At 38.2% G+C, this 12,302-nt stretch overlaps 1 protein-coding gene across 15 annotated transcripts in view; it reads right to left on the reverse strand.

Moving 5' to 3' along the window:
* The window catches only part of ROBO2 (roundabout guidance receptor 2), a 952,677-nt gene that overhangs the window by 888,015 nt on the left and 52,360 nt on the right, over positions 1–12,302 (reverse strand). The window lies entirely within an intron of this gene.

The following is a 12,302-nucleotide window of genomic DNA, read 5'->3' on the forward strand; positions in this document are numbered from 1 at the left end:
GCTCAGCTTCTAGCTTGCTCACACCAGTCATAGATGTGGCACAGAAATCTTTAAGTAACATTCCAACAACTCACCACAATGACTAACGAAGGCAAAAGTAACTTTATGCCTAAAAGGACCGCTGAGCAAAGTACATCAAAGAGGAACTTCCCACTTGACTTTTAAAATGCTGGAAAATAATCTTCCATTGCTGCTTTTAACATGGTCTGGTTGTTCCCAATAGCATTAATAAATAAATAGATAATCATCTGAAAAGACAAAAAAAGTGTAGGTGAGCTATTGATAAGAAAATTACATTTTTAGTTAACTGACACCATGGGAATTGTTGTTTAAAGCCTTTTCAGAGCTCTCGGTACATCAGATAAAAACATGAGGGGTAAAACCATGACGTGTTAGCCACTCACCTGAATAACCAAATGTGCCTTTCTGTCCCCTGGCAAAGCAAGGAGCAATCACACAACCGGGAAACACGAGGGGAGATGCCTAGAAAGGGGGTATTGACTTACTGCATCCTGCAGCTCTTTTGGAAGTACTTTAAGTTAAATAGTTACTCTAGGAGGCAGCATAGTTGAGTATTTCTTCATGCACATTGAAGGTGATACAGAAAGGTAAGAACTATTACAAAGCTAAGTAGAGTGAAGATAAACAGATTGAATTAGTAACTGGGATATAGGAAAATCATCTGGAATACATGGGTAGAGCTTTCAATTAGCAATGGCCCTTTGGGTTAAAAGGAAAGTTACTTTGCATCACAGTAGGTGACAACCGCATGTGCAGAACTGGTCCAAGGATCCCTTTCTGTCCCCAAAGGTCCTTTTATGTCTTCTAGTCTAGCTGCCTCCAGCTGGCGGGCTTTCGTGTAACCAAAGCTGGTCTTTGATCTTCAAACCAGTAATGATGATGGGTAGCAATCTGTGTCAATTTATGATGGTAATATTTGAGCCTGGAAAATTGAGGCTCCTGATAGAGCTTCAATATTGTCTCCTAGCAATTTCAATTTTTTTTTCCTCTTTGAGCTTATTGAAGAGTCAACCACTGATATCCTTTAACTTCCTCTCTAGCAATACTGCTGGCACAGCAGGTAAGACTATTGATCTAAAGTTACCTCAAGATTTCCTCTGCAAAAGTAATCTTCCTGCTCACTTTGCAACAGATCTCTCAACACTGTGCTATAGCTACATTAATAATGAATGAATCCATTATGATCAATGGCTTGACAATGAATATCAAATGACTTCTTCATTACTAAGATCATTACAGTACACTAGAGGTAACTGTTCAGTGCCATTTACAGGGGTTTAGCTGTATGATCCCTTTCTCTCTTAATAGGATTTCTATGACTAAAATACCCCAAATCACACTGAATATTTAACCTGAGTTTCAGTGATTTTACAGTTTATACTGTAAAACATCTCGTGAATCAATAGGGCAATAATATGTATCACTGTCTCTTTGAGCAATTTAATATAATCTTGCTGTGTACACAGTGCCTATCAGCACCATCAAAAAGTGTGCTCTGAAGATCTGTGAGGTAGACAGTAATTGTCCTAAATCTAACAAACAGAACTAGCAACTGAACAGAACCACTCCACTGTTGCCTTTAAAAAGCTGTTCCTCTTAACTTCATTTTTATTATTTTTAACCATTTTTGCAATAAATAATGCAACTGATTAAGCAATGAACATAGAACATTAATCATGTTGCTTAACTAGGTATTTCCTAAAGGTCACCCCACTTTGAAACATGGAGCTTTCCCATGGGCTGCCCGCACACCCTTGATTAATGGTGCATTTCCCTGCTCTCCCCACGCACCCTTGGATCCCTGTTCTGCACTTCTCCCTTGCTCCTGGCTCTTGTGCGAGTGGCAAGCCTGTCAAAGTGACATGAGAAATGACTGCGTAACCTTTGCTGACGTTCAGCAGTTCCCAGTCTTTCAGTTTTCACTCTGCACCACTCTCCAAGAATTCTGCTTTAGGTTTACAGTTTCCCAGGCAGAATTTGCAGTGACAGAAGAGAAAGGATTGCTCTAGATTACATTGCCAACAGAGCTTTGACAAACGTTACAGAGCTAACAGATCCTGCCCAAGATAAATAGGTATCAGTGGATACTGTGGCTAGTTCTCACTCATGCAATCTCAATTTTAAATCTGCACTCGAGAATCAGCTCTAGTAACAGTATAGCAATGGAATATCTTGAGGGAAAAGGGATTTGATGGTGAAGCATGATAGAAGGATTGATGATAACATAGTTGAGAATGAGCTGGTGTCTGGATTTGAGTTCTAAGTGTTGTGGTTAAATGCTGTTTCTGAACAGATTCTCCTGTGTGGAATGGGGCAGGCTACTGCAGCCCAGACACCTGGATCTCCATCTATCTATGCATCCACAATTTGTTTGTGAAACAGGTACATCGAAAAAGGGAAATAGTTTTCTTTCATCATGAATAGATTTGAGGGATGGATAAACACAAAAATCCCACACCTCAAAGTTACATTGTTTTATATCTCATTATGCACTAAAAATATTTTGCAATTTAGAAGGTCCACTAAGAGAGATCCCAACAGGCTGAGTCGGGAGGTACGAGGTCTCCCCCTCAGACCCTGGCTCACAGGAAACTACCATTTAAAAAATGGATGCATCTTTGTTTCTTCAAGAAACAACTCATTCGTGCTCATGGGAAATCTGACTTTTTCTCCCAGACCTTGGTGATCATTCTTGTAAAGAGGAAAACAGAAACACGGAAAGTTACTGTGATTCCTTCCAACCATGCAGGAAGCATATGGCAAACCCAGAAATGCAGCCCGTAATGATCCTATGCTCAGGCACATGTTGATGGTTAGTTGCATGCAATAGAGCTCTTTTGATGCAAATTAATTGATTTACTAAAGTAGAGATTATGCCATTAGCAATAATTTCTCCATCAACCTTTGAAGCTGAATAGGGGTCATGCAGGATAAGTTCCCTACCTGTCTTTCTATTCTCAGAAAAAGACACTTTTTTTTCTCAAGCCCGTATCATCTATCTCTACATTTCTATGCTGAAAAACATAAGCATGATTCCTAGAATTCAAGTAGATTTTTCTGTGGTTGCTCTAAACAATTTTACAATTCTCAGAGAGGAAAAAAACAAACCAACCAAAAAACTCTAGAGAATTATAGCAATGTGTCTCTGGGAACATCATAGTTCCTAGTTGACAAAACATCTTGCTGGTGCACAGCAAATATCTTAATAAGGTCAAGAGCAGCAATTTTACGGTAGAAGGAAAAATGGAGAATTATCTGAATTTTGTTTATGTTGAGAAGTACTCATGTAGAGAGCACCTTTGCTTCAATTCCTTCATTGCTTTCACCTTTTATAACGTATTGCATGTGAGTGCACCTCTGTCTATGGGAAGCTTGACAGACTTTAACTGAACTTTCTACTGGTGCAAAATGTCACCATGGAGAATATGCCTTTAGGACTAAGGATACTGAGTGATAATTTACTACACCTGCAACCTCAGCTACATAATTCATCTAGCAATGTGAAAAGGAGAATTAAGGCCCCTACTTCATACAAGGTACGCATAGAGAATCACTTGAAAAAAATAGTCACCTTACTACTGTACATGGAGGCCCTAATCCTGAGTCACTTAGGATATGTGTCGCATGACACTAGACACAGTACAGGTTGAATCTTGCAATCACTCTACATTTTAACCCCTCACCAAGGTTAAAGGTTATTCCACGCAGGAGGTGATCATGGCATCTGTTCTTAAAAAACACACCCTAGGGAACTGCCCGTGAGTAATATAAAGATGATTTAGACAACCTCACAAGTGTTTCCCATCTCTTATTTCTACAGACCAAATCCTGAGAAATACTGACTGCCTTGGAGCACTTAGACATTAAGGGTGCTCAGCATTATTAGTGCCCTTCCCTGTGTTCATTTACGAAGAGTAAAAATAAATGATGTCCAAAAGCACAATGCAGAGGACTACACTGCTACTATTTCATGGTGGGATATTCCAAAATTATGCAGTTATTACTGAGATTAGTACCTGGACTAGTATCAATTTGTTTTCCAATATAATTGATCACATTTAGAACAACTGTGAAAAAAACTTTAATCTTAATCGAAGTTATGTGTTAAAAACAACCAACCAAACAACCCTAATTTCTGAATTTTTGAAATTCAATTCAACTAAAACACTCAAGGTTTAAGTACACAGCATTATGACTTGGAATCATGGTCCAGGAAAGATGCAAGGAGTATAACATCAATATTTATAAATGGAATGCTCTAAAAATTTCTTAAGCTTTTCAAAAGACAATAGAACTTCCTATTTCAGCATTGTGAATGCCTTCCAGAAACTATGACATTAGCTATGGAACAAGAGTTTTATTTCATAGCATTGAAGAAGGAAAATAAGGGAAAATTGTGAATATACAACGATTAATTTAAAGTGTGTGCTGTTGCTGTAATAGACAGGATACTTATGCTGTGTGTATATGGCCAATTTAATTTCAGACTTCATTTTTGCCACCAAAAGTAAATGATATTTTTAGGAAAAAATGTTCTAGCATATTAGAAAAAAATAATATTTTGTTTTCTAAGTAAAGATTTTATGGATCAACTCTTGCATGTTGTTTATATGCAAGTTTCCTACATTTTGCATTGCTGAATAATTGAGAACATTAGCTCCCAAACCATGAAAAATTCATTTTAACATGATGTATTATTAATCAATTTAATTTACAGTGATCTGAAAAGTCCCACTTTCAGTTATGGTGCTTGAAATACATTTAGACAGTGGTTTGGTCTGTATTATAGCACTTTATGTAACTCTTCCTTATCTGACACCCTTCTCAAAGTGGGTCATACTGCATACACATGGTAATGGATAAAACGGATAAAAGAGAACGAGTTGACATAATTTATTTGGACTTCTAAATCCTTTTGATAAAGTCTCACATAGAAAATTACTGAAAATTTAAGTAGTTGGAGAACAGAGCAAATTATTTTAAATTATCAGATGCTGCTTAGCTGACAGAAAGGAAAACACTGCATTTTTTAAAAAAATATTATTATTTTTACTATATAAAGATATTTTACTTTTACTGTTTAAAGTAAGTACTTTTTTACTTTTAGTATCTGAAGATATTTTTATTTTTACTGTATAAAGATATATTATTACTATAAAAAGATAAACATATTAGTATATTTCACATAGTTTCAGCTGGTCTTTAGTTAATGTTTACTAATATTTCACTATGAAATAATCACCAAAAAATCAGTTTGAAAAATAGCCACTACTATTCCAATTTAGGATTTATTTATCTAGGATTAAAAGAATGTCTTCATTCACTATGGCTTCATGGACATTTTTCTCCACCACAACTGAAATTGAAAAAGGGAGTTTTAAGTGATATGGAAACTCTCGTGACTCAGACTTCTTCCTCGATATTTTGTGAGAAGTCGCTGGTTACTGAAGTTTCTGCTTACTATGTCAGACATGGCAATTATGTCATCTGGCCACAAATATAAATCATTAAAATATAAGCTAATAATCAAGAACTGCTGATGAACGGTGGAAATGTTTATAGAGACTACAAAGCTGTACAGCTTTATCAGGATGAAAGATTATTACAAACATCAGGTAAACCTCAAATGTAAAAAAGGTCATACAGGGAAAGTAGTTTATATTTGGAAGTAGAAGCCTGAAACCCTTGTTCACCCTGAAAGAGTTTAACTTAGCTGGGAAGGAAAGTGAAATATCTCCACGTTGTTGAGCACAAGGATGAGGTCAGCTAAATATGAAGTTGCAAAAACTTGCATAGAAGTCCGTGTGGTGGATACCAGAGATAATACTGCAAGATGCTATCAGCCGGTGAAGCCTCACTCGAGCAAAGCATGACCCCTACCATGCCCGACCCAGATGAAGAATGGCTGAGAGGAGGCAACACAAATAGTTCAGAGCATGCATGAACTCTCCCACAAGGAATAAATGACAAAGCTGGGATAGTTTTGCTTAGAAAAGAGTTACATTTAAAGTGCAGAGGCACAATAAAAAAGGCATTAAGTAATAAATGGTGAAGTAAGATCATGGATTGCTGGTCTCCTAAATTTGCAGCACTTAAAAAATGTTTTTTCTTTTTATAGGAAATTTTAATGTTGGATATTCAAGACAACAAAAAGCCTAAACTAATCTATGTAATTTGTAGTCAAATAGTACAACAAATCCCTCCACCCCTGGAAGTAACTCAGGCAAGATGAAAAAATGCACAGTGTTAAAATATTTATACAAATAGGCTGGGACAAATTTCATCAAAAAGCTGACAGTTAACCAAAATAACTGCATGAATGAAATTAGTAAAGAATTTCAAACAGAAGTGTCTGCAAGGCTACTGAGAAACCCTGACAGGCTGGGGGCAGCGGGTGTGCCTGTGCCGGTGAGAAGCCCTGCCGCCGGAGCTGGCATCGCAGCCAGGTGGCTGGGGAGGCTTCGGGCTGAGCTAAAAGCACTGGTAAGTGATCAGGGAGGGGAAAAGTAATTCGAGGAGGTTTTGTTTCAAAACCAAGAGGGCTATGAGCCAGAAAGCCGCCCCTCAAGGCAGTCCCTCCTCCACTCAGAGACGGATTCCTCACGAATTTGTAGCTTCTTAAAAATAAACATGCTGGCATCAAACACACCCGACTTGTCACATCTTCCCTCCTAACAGAAATAACTGTGCAGACCCCAAGCTTTCACTATGTGCTTGTATTAAAAAGAACAACAACATATGGATATAAAATATGTTATAGATGGGAAAATGGGAGTAGGCTAAGTGACTTGCAAAGCAAATAACAGCGCACCCTGCCCTGGTTATTCCCAGGGGATGCTCCCAAGGTTTGTCCCCGTTTCCAGGAACAGTGGGACCTCAGACTCCGCGAGGGACGGTCACCTCTCTTACATGCTCACACAGAGACAAAACACACCAGCCTACTTCTTTAATGAAAATAGCAGGCATGAGCCTTACAGTAAAGTGTCAAAGGCTTGTGGTTATAAAATAAAATATGAAGCAAAGACACTTTCCATGATGCGTACATTCATAGCACTGTATCCCCTCATGAAAGGAAATTAGTTGAAGGGCAGCTCTATGCAAGGCAGACTTAAGTTAATCTCATTGCCTGTTTTGAGTCTTTGTGTACATGCTTGTTGGCCTTTGGTAGCAATAAGCTACTTAAACATAAGTTTAAAACAAAATCCTGCATTGTGTAAAAATACAGTGAGCCCAGTGTCACACTTTTTCCACAAGCACCTTAGGTATACAAGCCCATCTCAGAAGAAGTATTACATGACATACACTGGAGTTCATTGCAAAGATACGCCACTTCCCTAGATTAGATATAATTGACACTTGTGTTGCTCCAAGTCACAATATTCATACCTATTGGAAGAATCTACTTCTTGTCTCTTCTTATGTTGTAACTGTTTGGTAACAATGCAACCATACAACACAATACATATAATATGATTAAGAAGTTTCTTCTTATAACAGTAAGAGTTCTCTATTATTAAAATACTACAAAATCCATAATACAACTTATTCACTTTCTACAAAGAAAAATAACAATGTATAATAATGCATATTAAGCCTTTGCTGCCCAGGGTTCCTGTAACTTATACATTGCCAAATTATGCAAAAAAACCACTGGAGCATTTCAATTATACTGCTGTAATTCCTATCACAATACACACTAGCAGCACAAACACAGATATATACTTTTTCAGAGAAATAAAGCATCCTTTTCTCCAAAAAAAATCCCTGAATTTGTGAGAAGACAAATATCCCCCATAAGTGCCAAGAAACAGTTAGATTATATCATTGTATCCATTTATATCCTTACTTCACTATATTGTGAAATAAATATAATTTTTAATTTATTCCTGTATTTCATTTGGTAGCAAACGTGCACACTGGGGAATGCTTGCTGTTCATGACTACCCAAAGATGACCTTGCAAGCTTCTATGTCTGAAAAACTATGCTAACACAACAGGATGGGATTTATTTTCAGCAATGCTGTAGCATAGCCACAATTTAGTGGGTATTCTGGGTTTACAATACAAAAAATACTGCCAGAGTTGAAGGCACTACCTGAAACAGAAATTTTTACAATTCTATTAAGTATTTTCCTTTTGAAGACAAAACTGTCCAGCCCTTGGTGGAATCCTCCAGGCTGAAAAAACCCTCTGTTGAAGTTACACCACTTAGCAAGGATGCCCTACCTTACCTGTCACTGTCTAAAACACTTGTCCTGGTTTCAGCTGGGATAGAGGTAATTTTCTTTCTAGTAGCTGGTATAGTGTTATGTCTTGGACTCAGTGTGAGAAGAATGTTGATAACACACTGATGTTTTCAGTTGTTGCTAAGTAGTGTTTAGACTAAGTCAAGGATTTTTCAGCTTCTCATGCCCAGCCAGCAAGAAGGCTGGAGGGGCACAAGCTGGGAGGGGACACAGCCAGGGCAGCTGACCCAGACTGGCCAAAGGGGTATTCCGTACCATGGGATGTCATGCCCAGTATATAAACTTGAGGAAGTTGGCCTGCAGGCATTGCTGCTTGGGAACTAACTGGGCATCAGTTGGCGAGTGGTGAGCAATTGCATTGTGTGTCACTTGGTTTGTATATTCCAAACCTTTTATTATTATTGTCATTTTATTGTTGTTATTATTATCATTATTATTTTCTTCCTTTGTGTTCTATTAAACTGTTCTTATCTCAACCCATGAGTTTTACTTTTTTTTCCCCAATTCTCTCCCCCATCCCACTGGGGAGGCAGGGGGAGTGAGTGAGCGGCTGCGTGGTGCTTAGTTACTGGCTGCTACAACACTGCAATACAGCGACTCTCAGAGCAGGAAACCAATGAAGCGTTGCTCTGAGAAATAATTCTCACGCAGACCTTGACGCCTACTGCTGTCTCGCCTCCTCTTCCTTTGGTATAGAAATGTCTAAGCTAGTTTCTGATCTCCAAGGCCTGCAGCCCTCTTTGTAGTGTACCCTGGTCATGACCCAGAGACTTAAGAGACAGGACTGGTCCTTCCAGGGCTCAGGCAGCTTTGTAAGTCCTTAGGTTATTTAGCTAACATGAATGCCAGAATTTAGTCAGAGCTTGTCATTCTTGCTCCTTACCCAGGAACTACAAGAAGTAAGAGTTGTGACGTGTTAATCCTTTACCTAAAACCACAGAAATGTCTACATTTCCAAAGTTATGCCATCACAGTAAAGGATTCAGCCCTTTTTAAATCCTCCCCATCAAGAATTACTCCTAAACTCTACCATAAAAATAGAATAGAATAAAATAGAATATAAAAATAGGCTGTAGTAGCTCAAGACAAAGACCCATGTGGCCTAGCACCTTCTTTTGGGAAAGCAGCCTGTAATAAATACCCCCAAGAAAAGACCATGGTTATAATGATGCCCCCCAGAACACGCTCTCCTAGCTGCAGTCCTCTGTGGCTCTGCCAAGACACAACAACAGCTAATACTTTCAGGAAGGAACGGACACTTGCACTGCTTCACCTCCACTGTCACAACCACTGTACACTGTCTCTTATGGCTCCCAAATAATTTCTCAATACATATTCCCTTATTCAGTCAAGGAAAAAAAAAACCAAAGGATATCTGAACCATAGAAAAATTTATCTTAATAGCTAGGAGGGACAGAGAGAATGAAGAGAAGTGTATTGGCTGATGGGGGCCTGGTGTTAAATATATTTCATAGCACATGCCATGCAAGATTTGCCTACTTCAATCTGTTCTCCAACTTTTGTATCAGGTTTCCCAAATAAGAGTTGTTTTGTTTCTCTACAAAGAAACTTTGTGCCAGATATAGAAGTTACTTTTCCTCCTAAATTCTGAGCTCCAGTATCATTTGCAGTACTGTTTTCTACGTTTCCACTTTTAGCAGGCAAATGTGAAAGTGGGGAATTTATTTTTTTAAAAGATCACCCTTCCTCTCCACCACCCAGAAGGGAAATTTATACATATCATGTAACATATGTGAGTATGATATGTCATACACCTCACTGAATAGTGCTGTTGCACTTTTATGTAGTGTGTAATGTAACATGAAACAAACCCAAATGGTAGTCCCCAGATCTAATATAGCCCATGAAGTTTACATTAGCATTGGCTATACTACCAGCTGCAAACTGTCCAAGGAAAGGTGAATGCTGAAAGTACCCCAAGCCCTCTCCTCTCCTGGGGAATCTACCTGGTCCCAGTCACTCACCAGAGATGCAGAGTGACTCATATAAGCTCCCAATAAGATATTCTTCCTCTGTGCCACACTACCATCTATCATTGTCAACTGTGTACAGCACACAGAACTACATTTTCTGTTCTTCAACTTACTTGAAAAGAAAAAAAGCACACTGAATCCTAGGCTATCAGCTGTACAGGATTCTCAGAAAGTGATGAAACAACTTAAAAAATAATTTCACTAGCACATTTCAAAATTTTAAAAAAAGCAATAACAGAGTGTTTATCATAGGCTGGTATGAACCATCCTCTAGTCTTGAAAGTCAGCTGACTTAGATTAGACATCCTTAGACCTTATCACGGTTATAAGAAAATCTTTTTCAAATTCTCAGAAACTCACTATTCTCACTAATAAAATTTTTTAAGAACATAAGAATGAATATATTAATTCATGCCATTTTTATGTACTAAAAGCAAAGTGATTTAGGACACAATCTGAGCTATCAGCAGGTGGTTCTATTTGAAATCAAACTGGGAGAGGAGATGCTATTATTTCATACAAAAATTTGTATTATGACATTGCCTCCCATCTTCCCATCACTGTGTTTTGTTTTGTTTTCCTGTACAGAGGAAAAAAACCTACCTCTATTACCTTACAACACAATAGGAGTGTGACGCAGGTCTCCCCGATATGGAGAAGGAAAAGAGAGTATCTTCTGTGCAGCCATCCCTTGATAGGCTGTGAACTGCTAAAATAACTGTTCAGGAAGGCTGAACATTTTTTATATCAAACTAAACTTCTTTCTCAAGCATAGAAAATCTTTTGCATAAAGGATTTAAGGAGAGAAAGACATCCTCTGCAATGGAACTGGCTTAAAAATTTCTGTAGCAGAGAAGAAAAAACCTTGTGCATTTCAGAAGATAGTCACTGGGGATAAGAAAGAGGATCCCTTCAAGTGTCTCCCAAATAAAGACTCTGCAGCTGAAGGCAGAGCAAAATGTTTACATTGGGCATACTAGGCAGCACCCTGTGGAGCACAGCATTGACGAGTGACTCAGCAGCTCAAGACAATCACCTGAGAAGTGCTAAGCTGAGTAAGAGAGCCGTTTGATTTGGTTTGGTTTGCTACAAGGCACAGCATCGCTTGCTTTCTAGTCTCCCCTACTTTACAGCATTCAGAACAGAGTCCAGATACCTCGAACCTGGAAGCCCTCTATCACAATAGCTCTATGCTCTCTGTCAACTTCCTCACTCCTTTCCTGTAGCAAAGATAAAATGAAGTAGAATTTATTTTTCAATCTTTGAACATAGTTGTTTACTGTAAGATGAAAGAAAAATAAATAGCAAGCCAGACTCTGGCCAAATTTTGCTTTGCAAGAAGCAGGTACAAACCTAACTGAAATCACTGGGCTATACATATTTTAAGTCTGTGGAGAAGAAAATGTAATACATTAACCACAGGATCCTTAATTTATTAGATAGAGTTCACCACTTTCAAGTGAGAGCTATATATAGAAATTTTTATAGGCCAGAGTACATTTTACTTGCAGACATTTAAATTGTTTCAATGTTTAAGCTTTAGCCTGATGCAATAAGCTTGGTTTTGGGGATTTTTTGGAAAGAGACTTCACAGTTTTTAGTTGGAATACATTTTACAGATGCAACTGTAAGTAAAAGACTGTAATACTTTTCAGGGTGAGTCCATTTTTAATGCATTTTTATCTACTAACTTGCACACATGCTGACAAAGCTTTATGTATAAATTATGTGATCCTTCACCACTACTGGCAGAGTGAATGGACTGATGCAGTTTTAGCTGGGCAGAGATGTTGAAGATTTGATGTACATGTTTTGCTTCATATTCCTTCTTGTCTCTAACCCCAAACTACTGGCCAAGCTATTCTTCTGGTTTAGCAGAGATTAACCTGCAAAGGAGAAGTAGCTCTAGAGTAACTATCATGTGCTATTTCATCTATCTATACCTAAGTAAAAGAACAAGGTCTGATGTGGAGCTGTGTTGCAAGGGTAGCTATTGAGGTAGGTAGCTATTGGCCTATGTAACATGAAAAAAGCTATCGCT

This window comes from Aquila chrysaetos, chromosome 7 (assembly GCF_900496995.4).
Source record: "Aquila chrysaetos chrysaetos chromosome 7, bAquChr1.4, whole genome shotgun sequence".
Classification (NCBI taxonomy): domain Eukaryota; kingdom Metazoa; phylum Chordata; class Aves; order Accipitriformes; family Accipitridae; genus Aquila; species Aquila chrysaetos.